The sequence below is a fragment of the Coregonus clupeaformis genome, chromosome 15 (genome assembly GCF_020615455.1).
Source record: "Coregonus clupeaformis isolate EN_2021a chromosome 15, ASM2061545v1, whole genome shotgun sequence".
Classification (NCBI taxonomy): domain Eukaryota; kingdom Metazoa; phylum Chordata; class Actinopteri; order Salmoniformes; family Salmonidae; genus Coregonus; species Coregonus clupeaformis.
Window position 1 is genome coordinate 64959115 of NC_059206.1, and position 14288 is coordinate 64973402.

The following is a 14288-nucleotide window of genomic DNA, read 5'->3' on the forward strand; positions in this document are numbered from 1 at the left end:
ATGTCAGCTTCCTGCTTCCCCTGTTTGTCTCCTGGCCTCTAGAGGTCAGCTGTGTTCCCCTTTGCCTTAGTTCTTCCTCATGTGTCCTAATTAGCTTATCCAGGTCACCTGTGCCTTGTTTCCCCTGGTGTATTTTAGCTGTGTGTTTTCCCCTTGTTTGTCACTTGGTTATTGCGTCCTGACTGTGTGTCTCCTGCTTTGTCTCACCGTGTCTGTCCTAGTAAGTTTTTGAAGTTATCTTTAGTTTGTTTTTCTCCCCTCGTGGAGTTGTTTTGTTTTGCCTCCTGTTTTGTGAACATTAAATCTACTTGCCTGGAGTATTGCCTTGGGTGTTTCATTTGGGTCCTACAACATCTCCTCTGTGGCTAAGGGGTAGTACCCCCAGCTCTACACTTCTGAGACCGGAGTTCTAACCCGGATTGCGACAGAATAACCAAGTCAATCATGGACCCAGAAACACTCAGTTCCCAGGACCTGTTGGCGGTGATCATTCGACATGAGGCTTCTTTCCAGCGCCATGAAGCCGTTCTCAGCCGACAAGAGGAGCTGATGGCTAGACATTCTCAACTCCTGGCCGAAATGATGAGTTCCCTTCACCAGCTCTTTGAACGCCTCCTTGGTCCTCCCCCTTCCCCCGGTCACCTCCCAGTGACGACAGGCCTTCTCGGTTGGCGGAGCCCCGACTACCACCGCCCAAGCCCTTTTCTGGGGATCCAAGCTCTTGCCAGGGTTTCCCTCACCCAATGCTCCCTCACCTTCGAGCTCCAACCCTCAAGTTTTCCCACAGACCGTTCCAAGATTGCCTACCTCATTACCCTTCTTTCAGACAAGGCGCTCGCCTGGGCCTCTGCGGTGTGGCAGTCCCAGGAGGCCTGTTGTGACTCCCACGCTGCATTTGTAGAAGAGTTCAAGCGGGTGTTCGATCATCCTGTCAGTGGGCGGGAGGCTTCCAAGCGCCTACTGTCTCTCCGTCAGGGCCCCCGAAGCACGGCAGATTTTGCCATTGAGTTCGAACCATGGCAGCAAGGGAGCGGATGGAATGATGAAGCGCTGAGGGTCTGCTTTCAGGGAGGGTTATCTGAGCCCCTTCAAGATGAGTTAGCCACCCGTGAACCAGCTGAAGATCTCGAGTCCCTCATAGCCTTGGCCATCCGCCTGGACAATCGTCTAAGAGAGCGGAGAACGGCTCGCCGTCAGGTGTCTCAGTCCCAAGTTCCTCTGAGCAGCTCTGTTTCTCCTGTTTGGACTCCGTCATTCAGAGCTGCCCCGGCTCCTGAACTGCCCCAGGATTCCCCGGAGAGCATGCAGTTAGGCCGTTCCAGGCTTTCTTCCAACGAAAGGGAACGTCGCATGAGGGAGCGTCGGTGCCTCTACTGCGGGGTTGCCGGCCACTTCCGCTCCACTTGCCCCGAGCTTTGGGAAACGCCTGTCCCCGCCCAGCTACAGGAGGGTTGTGATGGGGAAAATTAGAGCTCCTCCTACTAACGCGGTCCTAGCTATTCCAGCCACTCTGTCCTGGGAGGGCCACCAGCATCGGGTCCAGGCTATGATCGATTCCGGTGCCGCAGGTGATTTTATGGATGTAACCTTGGCTAAGGAACTTAAGATCCCTACCCAACTACTTCCTCAACCCCAGGCAGTTACAGCCTTAGATGGCAGACCTCTGGAACCAGGAAAAGTTACTGAGGCGACTCAGTCCCTGCGACTTACCATCTCTCAACACCAGCAGGAGGAGACCTTCTATCTCATTGACTCTCCCGAGTATCCTATTATCCTGGGTCACCCTTGGCTATGCAGACATAATCCCCAGATCGACTGGCCTACTGGCACCATTCTTAGCTGGGGTCCCACTTGCCAACTCACCTGCATGCTTCAGAGTTCCTCAGCCCCTAGTACCCAGTTTCAAGAGTCTGTTGACGTCTCCCGAGTCCCCAGTGTTTACCATCGGTTCAAGGCAGTGTTCAGCAAGGCCCGGGCTACTGCCTTACCGCCTCATCGCACTTATGACTGTGCCATTGATCTACTCCCTGGGTGCTGCCCTCCTAGAGGTCGGATCTTTTCCTTGTCCTCCCCGAGCACGCAGCTATGGACACCTACATTAAGGAGTCCTTGGCAGCCGGCCTCATCTATGCCTCTACTTCCCCGGCTGGGGCGGGCTTCTTTTTTGTTGAAAAGAAAGACGGGGGTCTGAGGCCTTGTATTGATTACCGGGGACTCAACAAGATCACGGTCGGAATCGATACCCTCTTCCTCTCATGGCCACTGCTTTTGAGCTGCTTCAAGGGGCTTCCATTTTTACTAAGCTGGATCTCCGCAATGCTTACCATCTCGTGCGGATCCGGCCAGGAGACGAATGGAAGACGGCGTTCAACACGCCCACGGGACACTATGAATATCGGGTGATGCCGTTCGGGCTCACCAATGCCCCCGCAGTATTCCAAGCCCTGATTAATGATGTTCTCCGGGATATGCTTAATCTGTTCGTCTTCGTGTACCTGGACGATATCCTCATCTTCTCGAGGTCACTGAAGGAACATGAGGGGCATGTTAGCCGGGTTCTCCAGAGGCTCCTTGACAATCACCTCTACGTTAAGCCTGAGAAGTGTGAATTTCATGTTTCTCAGACTCAGTTTCTCGGGTTTATTGTCACTCCCGGGCACCTAGAGATGGATCCCAAGAAGGTCAAGGCGGTCCACGATTGGCCCACACCTGCCACGGTCAAGGAGGTTCAACGGTTCATTGGCTTTTCTAACTTCTATCGGAAGTTCATCAAGAATTTCAGCTCGGTGGTAGCCCCCTTGACGACGCTTACCAAGGGAGGAGGGACCAAGATTCACTGGGGTCCGGAAGCAGCAGGGGCCTTCGAGGATCTCAAGCGCCGCTTCACTTCTGCTCCGATTCTGGTGACCCCTGACCCAGAGAGACCTTTCGTGGTGGAGGTGGACGCCTCAGAGGTGGGGGGTGGGAGCCGTCCTGTCACAGAGGGGTGCGGATGGGAGATTACACCCTTGTGCCTTCATGTCTCGCCGCCTGTCTGAGGCCGAGCGCAACTACCACGTGGGGGATCTAGAGTTGCTTGCGGTAAAACTGGCCTTGGAAGAGTGGCGCCATTGGCTTGAGGGGGCTCAGCACCCTTTCCAGGTTCTCACAGACCACAAGAACCTGGAATATCTCCAACAGGCTAAGCGGATGAACCCTCGGCAAGCACGATGGTCCCTTTTCTTTAATCGATTCCAGTTCCTCCTTACTTACCGACCTGGCACCAAGAACGTCAAGCCGGATGCTCTGTCTCGAGTCTATTCTCCCGAGGTACAAGAGAAGCCCTTGGCATCGATTATTCCGAGGTCTAGGATCGTCGCACCTCTTCAGTGGGAACTAGAAAGAGGGGTGCGCGAGAAGCTCTTGCCCATGAGCCCGATCCAGGCGGTGGTCCTGCCGGTCGCCTGTACGTTCCTCTCTCGGTTCGGGCCCGCGTCTTGCAGTGGGGTCATGAGTCGCCCTTGACATGCCATCCTGGCAGTGCTCGCACACTGGAGTTCCTCCGACGGCGGTTTTGGTGGCCGTCCATCAAGAAGGACGTGCAGGTCTATGTTGAGGCCTGCCCTGTGTGCAACCAGGGAAAGTCGACACGCCAGCGACCCCAGGGACTGCTCCATCCCTTACCTGTTCCTCGAAGGCCATGGTCACACCTTTCTCTGGACTTTGTTACGGGACTTCCTCTATCCCAGGGCAACACCGTCATCCTTGTGGTGGTAGACCGTTTCTCTAAGGCTGCCCGGTTTATTCCCCTGCCCAAGCTGCCCTCGGCTAAGGAGACTGCTGAGCTCCTCATGAACCATGTCTTCCGGATATTTGGCATTCCCCTGGACGTGGTCTCTGACCGAGGTCCCCAATTCTCGTCCCGGTTTTGGGGGCCTTCTGCAGGCTTATTGGGGCCACAGCCAGCCTATCGTCAGGATTCCATCCAGAGTCTAATGGCCAAACGGAACGGATTAATCAGGATCTGGAGACCACCCTGCGGTGTATGGCGGCCAGTAATCCCACGTCTTGGGCCACCTATATCATTTGGGCTGAATATGCCCACAACACCCTCCAGTCCTCAGCCACCGGATTGTCCCCCTTCGAATGCCAGTTCGGTTACAACCCTCCATTATTTCCAGAGGAAGAGGCGCAAGTTGGTGTTCCCTCGGCCCAGCGCTTTGTCCAACGCTGTAGGCGGACCTGGAAGAAGGCCAGGTGTACCCTCCTTCGGACCTCCCAGAGATACCAAAGTCAGGCTAATCGCCACCGCCGGACGGCCCCTAGTTTCCGAGCTGGTCAGAGAGTTTGGTTGGCCACTAAGAACTTGCCCCTCCGGGTCGAATCCAAGAAGCTTTCCCAGAGATACATCGGCCCTTTCCGCATTGCTAGAAAGGTTAACCCTGTTTCGTATCGTTTAGTTCTGCCTCGCTCCCTTAGAGTTAACCCCACTTTTCATGTTTCACTCCTTAAACCTGTCTTGTCTTCTCCTTTTGCCCCCACACAGACCCCCCGCCACCTCCCAGGATCATAGACGGCCAGCCAGCCTACACAGTCCGCCGGATACTGGACTCCCGGAGGGTCCAGAACTCTCTGCAGTATCTGGTGGACTGGGAGGGCTACGGGCCAGAGGAGCGCTCCTGGGTTCCAGCCAGGGACATCCTGGACCCAGGGTTGATCCGAGATTTTCGCACCCTGGGGCCAGGGTGTTCTGGAAGGAACGTCAGGAGTCGTTCCTAGAGGAGGGGGTCCTGTCAGCTTCCTGCTTCCCCTGTTTGTCTCCTGGCCTCTAGAGGTCAGCTGTGTTCCCCTTTGCCTTAGTTCTTCCTCATGTGTCCTAATTAGCTTATCCAGGTCACCTGTGCCTTGTTTCCCCTGGTGTATTTTAGCTGTGTGTTTTCCCCTTGTTTGTCACTTGGTTATTGCGTCCTGACTGTGTGTCTCCTGCTTTGTCTCACCGTGTCTGTCCTAGTAAGTTTTTGAAGTTATCTTTAGTTTGTTTTTCTCCCCTCGTGGAGTTGTTTTGTTTTGCCTCCTGTTTTGTGAACATTAAATCTACTTGCCTGGAGTATTGCCTTGGGTGTTTCATTTGGGTCCTACAACATCTCCTCTGTGGCTAAGGGGTAGTACCCCCAGCTCTACACTTCTGAGACCGGAGTTCTAACCCGGATTGCGACAATACAGGGCTACAATAGGAGGAAGCTGTATAATACAGGGCTACAATAGGAGGAGGAAGCTGTATAATACAGGGCTACAATAGGAGGAAGCTGTATAATACAGGGCTACAATAGGAGGAAGCTGTATAATACATGGCTACAATAGGAGGAAGCTGTATAATACAGGGCTACAATAGGAGGAAGCTGTATAATACAGGGCTACAATAGGAGGAAGCTGTATAATACAGGGCTACAATAGGAGGAAGCTGTATAATACAGGGCTACAATAGGAGGAAGCTGTATAGTAGAGGGCTACAATAGGAGGAAGCTGTATAGTAGAGGGCTACAATAGGAGGAAGCTGTATAGTAGAGGGCTACAATAGGAGGAAGCTGTATAATACAGGGCTACAATAGGAGGAAGCTGTATAATACAGGGCTACAATAGGAGGAAGCTGTATAATACAGGGCTACAATAGGAGGAAGCTGTATAATACAGGGCTACAATAGGAGGAAGCTGTATAGTAGAGGGCTACAATAGGAGGAAGCTGTATAATACAGGGCTACAATAGGAGCTGTATAATACAGGGCTACAATAGGAGGAAGCTGTATAATACAGGGCTACAATAGGAGGAAGCTGTATAGTAGAGGGCTACAATAGGAGGAAGCTGTATAATACAGGGCTACAATAGGAGGAAGCTGTATAATACAGGGCTACAATAGGAGGAAGCTGTATAATACAGGGCTACAATAGGAGGAAGCTGTATAATACAGGGCTACAATAGGAGGAAGCTGTATAATACAGGGCTACAATAGGAGGAAGCTGTATAATACAGGGCTACAATAGGAGGAAGCTGTATAATACAGGGCTACAATAGGAGGAAGCTGTATAATACAGGGATACAATAGGAGGAAGCTGTATAATACAGGGCTACAATAGGAGGAAGCTGTATAATACAGGGCTACAATAGGAAGAAGCTGTATAATACAGGGCTACAATAGGAGGAAGCTGTATAATACAGGGCTACAATAGGAGGAAGCTGTATAATACAGGGCTACAATAGGAGGAAGCTGTATAATACAGGGCTACAATAGGAGGACGCTGTATAATACAGGGCTACAATTGTTAGGCTATGGTTCAACCCAGCACTCAGAGAAACAAACACGACAAAGGGAGTGGAAGAAACAAAAATATTTAATAAAAGTTAAAATTGTCTTAGTCCAAAAACAACTGAAGTAAAGGAACAGAGTGGGCTAGTCGGCTCCGGAGGAAGGAGAGGCTGAGGCAGGCAGGCAGGCAGGCAGGCAGGCAGGCCGACAGGCAGGAAGGCAGGCAGGTTGGGAGGTATGTCCGAAACGCTCTGGTAAGAACAACGATCTGGCGCCGGTGGAGAGCCATGCCCCGGAATTAGTAGTGCAGGTTGATTAGAGAATAGGATGCAGCTGCGTAGGCAGGAATCACTGGAAACAACCCGCAGCTGCACAGGAGAGGCAGATCCTGAGCACGCCCCTGATCCACTCCAGACACACCCACATAAAGGGGACAAACACACATACAGATACAACAGACACAGAGGGGACAAAACAAGGAGGAAGGGAAACAGAAAAGGGAGAGACAAGCTGCCCACATAACAGTACCCCCCCTCAATGGTCGCCACCTGGCGACCCACCAGGCCTGTCAGGGTTGTCGTGATGGAAGTCCGTGATCAACTGAGGATCCAACACAAAACGCTTAGGGACCCAAGACCTCTCCTCTGGTCCATAACCTTCCCAATCGACTAGGTATTGGAGACCCCTACCCCGCCTCCGAGAGTCCAGTAGCCTACTGACGGTGTAGGCCGGATGGTCGTCAATGAGACGAACAGGTGGAGGTGGAACAGCCGGCGGACACAAAAGGCTGGAGGACACAGGTTTCAGTTGGGAGACGTGGAAAGTAGGGTGTATCTTCATGGCTGAAGGCAACTTCAAACGAACCGCAGCGGGGTTAATGATGGACTCCACCACAAACGGACCCAGGTACCGAGGAGACAGCTTGCGTGATTTGGTACGAAGAGGTACGTTCTTAGACGACAGCCAAACCTCTTGACCAGGATGAAACACAGGTGCGGGAGTCCTGCTCCTATCCGCTGTCATCTTGTTCCTGTCGGTGGTCCGAAGCAACGCTTCCCGAGCGTCGCGCCACACTCTCTGGCAGCGGCGGAGGTTCTCCTGAACCGAAGGAACCGCCAATTCCTTCTCCTGAGCAGGAAACAGAGGGGGTTGATAACCCATGGTAACTTCAAGGGTGAAAGACCAGTGGCAGAGGTGGTGAGGGAGTTGTGGGCGTACTCTATCCAAGGCAGATGTTTGGCCCAGGATGATGGATGTTGAGCAGCCACACAACGAAGGGTTGCTTCGAGGTCTTGATTGGCTCTTTCTGTTTGACCGTTGGTCTGGGGATGAAACCCTGAGGACAGACTAACGGAAGCACCCAAAGCAGAACAGAAAACCTTCCAAACACGGGGAAGTAAACTGTGGGCCTCTATCAGATACGATGTCCACAGGTATTCCATGGGGACGGAATACATGTTGGACTAGGAGGTCCGCTGTCTCACTGGCAGACGGTAATTTTGGTAATGCTATATAGTGAACAGATTTAGAGAATCTGTCCACAATGGTAAGTATAGTATCATTACCTTCAGACTTGGGTAGGCCGGTGACAAAATCCATGGCTATGTGGGACCAGGGACGGCTGGGAACTGGGAGGGGTAGCAGCAGCCCCGAAGGGGACTGATGGGAGGCTTTGCCCCGAGCACAGGTTGAACAGGCTGCCACAAAAGCCCGAACGTCAGTTTCCATTGAAGGCCACCAAAAATGTCTCCTAAGCAGCGTCAACGTGCGTCTCATCCCAGGGTGACCAGCAAAACGGGAGGTGTGAATCCACTGCAACACCTGAGACCGGACCGTCTCGGGAACAAAGAGTAGGTTGGGAGGTCCATCACCCGGTCCCGGGTCCGTGGCAAGTGCAGTCTTCACAAGAGACTCGATCTCCCACTGAACAGCCGCCACGACGCATGAGGAAGGCAGGACTGCCTCAGGCTCGCTGGTCTCCGAAGGGTCAGCAAACTGGCGGGACAAAGCATCTGGTTTAACATTTCTTGACCCCGGTCTGTATGTAAGAATAAAGTTAAACCTACTAAAAAACAGGGCCCATCTGGCTTGGCGTGAGTTGAGTCTCTTAGTGGCTTGGATGTAAGCCAAGTTCTTGTGGTCTGTCCAGACCACAAACGGCAGTTCAGCTCCATCCAGCCAGTGCCGCCATTCTTCCAGTGCTAGCTTGACCGCCAGCAGTTCTCGGTTTCCAACGTCGTAATTCCGTTCTGTGGGTGACAATTTTTTGGAGAAAAAAGCACAGGGGTGAAGCTTTTGGTCAGTGGGGGGAGCGCTGGGAGAGGACGGCTCCCACACCTGAGTCCGACGCGTCCACCTCCACAACAAACTGCAGAGAGGTATTGGGGTGTATCAACACAGGGGAGGTGGAAAACAGTTCCTTCAAAACCCCTACCGCCTGCTCCGCCTCAGGGGACCACAGAAAAGGGACTTTTGGGGATGTGAGTCTAGTAAGGGGTGCCACCACTTTACTAAAACCCTTAATGAACCTACGGTAGAAGTTAGCAAAGCCCAAAAATCGTTGAAGTTGCTTACGGGTGGCGGGTATGGGCCATTCCGTCACTGCCCGGATCTTCTCGGGGTCCGCCTTCACCTGCCCGCTCTCAATGATGAAACCAAGGAACGATGTAGACTGTTTGTGGAACTCACACTTCTCTGCTTTGACATACAGCTTGTTTTCCAAGAGCCGTTGAAGGACTTGACGGACGTGTGACTCATGCTCCTCGGGTGACTTGGAAAAAACAAGAATATCATCCAGGTATACAAAGACAAAACGGTTCAAAAAATCCCTAAGAACATCGTTCACCATGGCTTGGAAAACAGCAGGGGCGTTTGAGAGCCCAAAGGGCATGACCAAATACTCAAAATGTCCCAGTGGAGTGTTGAAAGCGGTTTTCCACTCATCTCCCTTACGGATCCGGACAAGGTGATAAGCGTTCCTGAGGTCGAGCTTGGAGAAAACTGTGGCGCCATGCAGAGGTTCAAAAGCAGAGTTGATGAGTGGAAGGGGATACTTGTTTTTAACAGTTATGTTGTTTAAACCCCTGAAATCGATACAGGGGCGTAACGACTTGTCCTTCTTTTCCACGAAAAAGAAACCTGCACCCAAAGGAGACGACGAGGGACGGATTATGCCCGAGACCAGAGAATCACCAATGTACTGCTCCATTGCCTCTCTTTCCGGTCGGGACAGATTGTATAAGCGACTAGAGGGCAAGGGAGCACCAGGAAGCAGTTCAATAGGGCAATCATAAGGCCTATGTGGTGGTAGAGACAGAGCCTTGTCCTTACTGAAAACCTCCGCTAAGTCATGGTATTCTTTGGGGACAGATGACAGATCAAGAGGAGCTGAGGGATGAGTTGGGTTACACTTAGTGGGGGGAACCGCTGACCTAAGGCACTCTGAATGGCAGTTAGTGCTCCAACTGAGAATGGTGTGACGTGTCCAATCAATTTGTGGGTTGTGAAGAGCCAACCAGGGGAAGCCAAGGATTAGGGAGGTAGCTGAGCCAGACATAACTCTTAGCTGATTGCTTTCACAATGATTGCCAGAAATCACTAGGGAAACGGGGGTGGTTTGATGAGTTATCTCCGCGAGGAGGCGCCCATCAAGGGCTGTGACCCGAATGGGGGTAGGTAGTGGCTCCATGGGGATACGAGCTTGTGTAACGAACTGGTGGCTAATAAAGTTGTCTTCTGCACCTGAGTCTATGAGAGCTGAGAGTGGCAGGGAATGACTCTGGAAACGTAAGGTTACAGGTACTTGTAATCGGGGAATGATGGGTTCAGGATCTAACTCTGGGCTCGCAAGTAGACCCACCGCTACGAGCGAGCCTTGTCTTTTGGCCGCTTAGGGCATGTAGCCAGAATGTGTGTGGCGTCTCCACAGTACAGGCACTCACCCGCCTGGAGGCGCCGTTGCCGTTCTGCTGGAGGTAGTCGAGCTCGACCCACTTGCATAGGTTCCTCCTCTGTGCTCGGGATGGAATCAGGAATAAGAAGCTGCCGGCTCCGGGGAGGCGAGACTCGAGTGGTTGAAGGCTGGGGAACTCGTCCTCCTAGATGCGGCCGACCGCCTCTCTCCCGACGCCTCTCCCGCAACCGGTTGTCTAGCTTAATGGACAGGGAAACGAGAGAATGTAAATCATGTGGCTCGTCACGAGCAGCCAGTTCATCCTTAATGGCTTCATTCAAACCGTTTAGAAATGCTCCTTGAAGTGCCACATTGTTCCACTTGGAGTCCGCTGCCAAAGTCCAGAACTCAATAGAGTACTCAGCCACACTGTTAGAACCCTGCCTCAAATTAAAAAGTATCTTGGAGGAATTACCCACATGGTCAGGATGGTCAAAAACAGTCTTCAATTTAGCAGAAAAATCAGCGAAAGTCAATCCAGTCAAAGTTTGATTTGAGCACACAGCCTCAGCCCAAACCAGAGCTCTCCCTCTTAACAGCCCCAGAACATAATGTACCTTAGAGGAATCAGTAGAAAATGACAGTGGTCTCTGCCGAAAAAATCAAGTCACACTGAAGCAAAAATCCCCGGCACTTGTCCAATTCTCCATTGAACGGTTCAGGCGACGTGACAGGGGGTTCCCGATGGAACGAAGCCTGCATCATGTCCGAGGAACCAACTTGGGGTGCATCAAACTGGGGGTCAGAGAGAGATGGAGAACTGATAACAGACAATTTAGAGACTTGTGTAGTTAACTGAGTCACCTGGTTCAGCAGTTGATGATTATTTTCCAAAAGAGTCCGAATCAGTTGGTCATGCTGTCCTAGCAACGTTCCTTGAGCCTGGATAGCTTGTTGGAAGCTGTCTTCGTTTGCCCGTGCTGTCTCTCTGTTGGGTCCATGGCCAGATCGTTCTGTTAGGCTATGGTTCAACCCAGCACTCAGAGAAACAAACACGACAAAGGGAGTGGAAGAAACAAAAATATTTAATAAAAGTTAAAATTGTCTTAGTCCAAAAACAACTGAAGTAAAGGAACAGAGTGGGCTAGTCGGCTCCGGAGGAAGGAGAGGCTGAGGCAGGCAGGCAGGCAGGCAGGCAGGCAGGCCGACAGGCAGGAAGGCAGGCAGGTTGGGAGGTATGTCCGAAACGCTCTGGTAAGAACAACGATCTGGCGCCGGTGGAGAGCCATGCCCCGGAATTAGTAGTGCAGGTTGATTAGAGAATAGGATGCAGCTGCGTAGGCAGGAATCACTGGAAACAACCCGCAGCTGCACAGGAGAGGCAGATCCTGAGCACGCCCCCTGATCCACTCCAGACACACCCACATAAAGGGGACAAACACACATACAGATACAACAGACACAGAGGGGACAAAACAAGGAGGAAGGGAAACAGAAAAGGGAGAGACAAGCTGCCCACATAACAACAATAGGAGGAAGCTGTATAATACAGGGCTACAATAGGAGGAAGCTGTATAATACAGGGCTACAATAGGAGGAAGCTGTATAATACAGGGCTACAATAGGAGGAAGCTGTATAATACAGGGCTACAATAGGAATAAGCTGTATAATACAGGGCTACAATAGGAGGAAGCTGTATAATACAGGGCTACAATAGGAGGAAGCTGTATAATACAGGGCTACAATAGGAGGAAGCTGTATAGTAGAGGGCTACAATAGGAGGAAGCTGTATAGTAGAGGACTACAATAGGAGGAAGCTGTATAATACAGGGCTACAATAGGAGGAAGCTGTATAATACAGGGCTACAATAGGAGGAAGCTGTATAATACAGGGCTACAATAGGAGGAAGCTGTATAATACAGGGCTACAATAGGAGGAAGCTGTATAATACAGGGCTACAATAGGAGGAAGCTGTATAATACAGGGCTACAATAGGAGGAAGCTGTATAATACAGGGCTACAATAGGAGGAAGCTGTATAATACAGGGCTACAATAGGAGGAAGCTGTATAATACAGGGCTACAATAGGAGGAAGCTGTATAATACAGGGCTACAATAGGAGGAAGCTGTATAATACAGGGCTACAATAGGAGGAAGCTGTATAATACAGGGCTACAATAGGAGGAAGCTGTATAATACAGGGCTACAATAGGAGGAAGCTGTATAATACAGGGCTACAATAGGAGGAAGCTGTATAATACAGGGCTACAATAGGAGGAAGCTGTATAATACAGGGCTACAATAGGAGGAAGCTGTATAATACAGGGCTACAATAGGAGGAAGCTTTATAATACATGGCTACAATAGGAGGAAGCTGTATAATACAGGGCTACAATAGGAGGAAGCTGTATAATACAGGGCTACAATAGGAGGAAGCTGTATAATACAGGGCTACAATAGGAGGAAGCTGTATAATACAGGGCTACAATAGGAGGAAGCTGTATAGTAGAGGGCTACAATAGGAGGAAGCTGTATAGTAGAGGGCTACAATAGGAGGAAGCTGTATAATACAGGGCTACAATAGGAGGAAGCTGTATAATACAGGGCTACACTAGGAGGAAGCTGTATAATACAGGGCTACAATAGGAGGAAGCTGTATAATACAGGGCTACAATAGGAGGAAGCTGTATAATACAGGGCTACAATAGGAGGAAGCTGGATAATATAGGGCTACAATAGGAGGAAGCTGGATAATACAGGGCTACAATAGGAGGAAGCTGTATAATACAGGGCTACAATAGGAGGAAGCTGTATAATACAGGGCTACAATAGGAGGAAGCTGTATAATACAGGGAGCTTGCTTGCATGAGGGCTGGACTGCTGAAATCTGTACCGCTGAGAGCTTCATACTGTAAATCCCATTAGGGAGAGGCAGGGCTGGGGGGTGCAGCACACAGCACTCTACCTCAGATAGAGAGATGAACAGAGAGGGGGAGAGAGAGAAAGTGCTGTGTCAGGTATGGAAGAGCGTTCAATAAGGGTGCAGTCCTTCCCAGCATTGACAGAGAGGCTAGCTGTGGTCTCACCACAGGAAGACTGGGGGAGACGAGAGAGACAGAGGAGGGAGAGGGAGGGGAGACAGGGGAGGGGGAGGGGGAGATGGGAGAGACAGAGGAGGGAGAGGGAGGGGAGACAGGGGAGAGGGAGATGGGAGAGGGAGGGGAGACAGGGGAGAGGGAGGGGGAGATGGGAGAGACAGAGGAGGGAGAGGGAGGGGAGACAGGGGAGAGGGAGGGGGAGAGACAGAGGAGGGGAGACAGGGGAGAGGGAGGGGGAGACGGGAGAGACAGAGGAGGGAGCGGGAGGGGAGACAGGGGAGAGGGAGGGGGAGACGGGAGAGACAGAGGAGGGAGAGGGAGGGGAGACGAGGGAGAGGGAGAGACAGGGGAGAGGGAGGGGAGTCAGGGGAGAGGGAGAGGGAGGGGGAGACGGGAGAGACAGAGGAGGGAGAGGGAGGGGAGACAGGGGAGAGGGAGGGGGAGACGGGAGAGACAGAGGAGGGAGAGGGAGGGGAGACAGGGGAGAATGAGAGGGAGAGACAGGGGAGAGGGAGGGGAGACAGGGGAGAGGGAGGGGGAGACAGGGGAGAGGGAGGGGGAGACGGGAGAGACAGAGGAGGGAGAGGGAGGGGAGACAGGGGAGGGGGGAGATGGGAGAGACAGAGGAGGGAGAGGGAGGGGAGACAGGGGAGAGGGAGGGGAGAGACAGAGGAGGGAGAGGGAGGGGAGACAGGGGAGAGGGAGATGGGAGAGACAGAGGAGGGAGAGGGAGGGGAGACAGGGGAGAGGGAGGGGGAGTCGGGAGAGACAGAGGAGGGAGAGGGAGGGGAGACAGGGGAGAGGGAGAGGGAGAGACAGGGGAGAGGGAGAGGGAGGGGAGACAGGGGAGAGGGAGATGGGAGACGGGAGAGAGAGGAGGGAGAGGGAGGGGAGACAGGGGAGAGGGAGGGGGAGACGGGAGAGACAGAGGAGGGAGAGGGAGGGGAGACAGGGGAGAGGGAGGGGGAGTCGGGAGAGACAGAGGAGGGAGAGGGAGGGGAGACAGGGGAGAGGG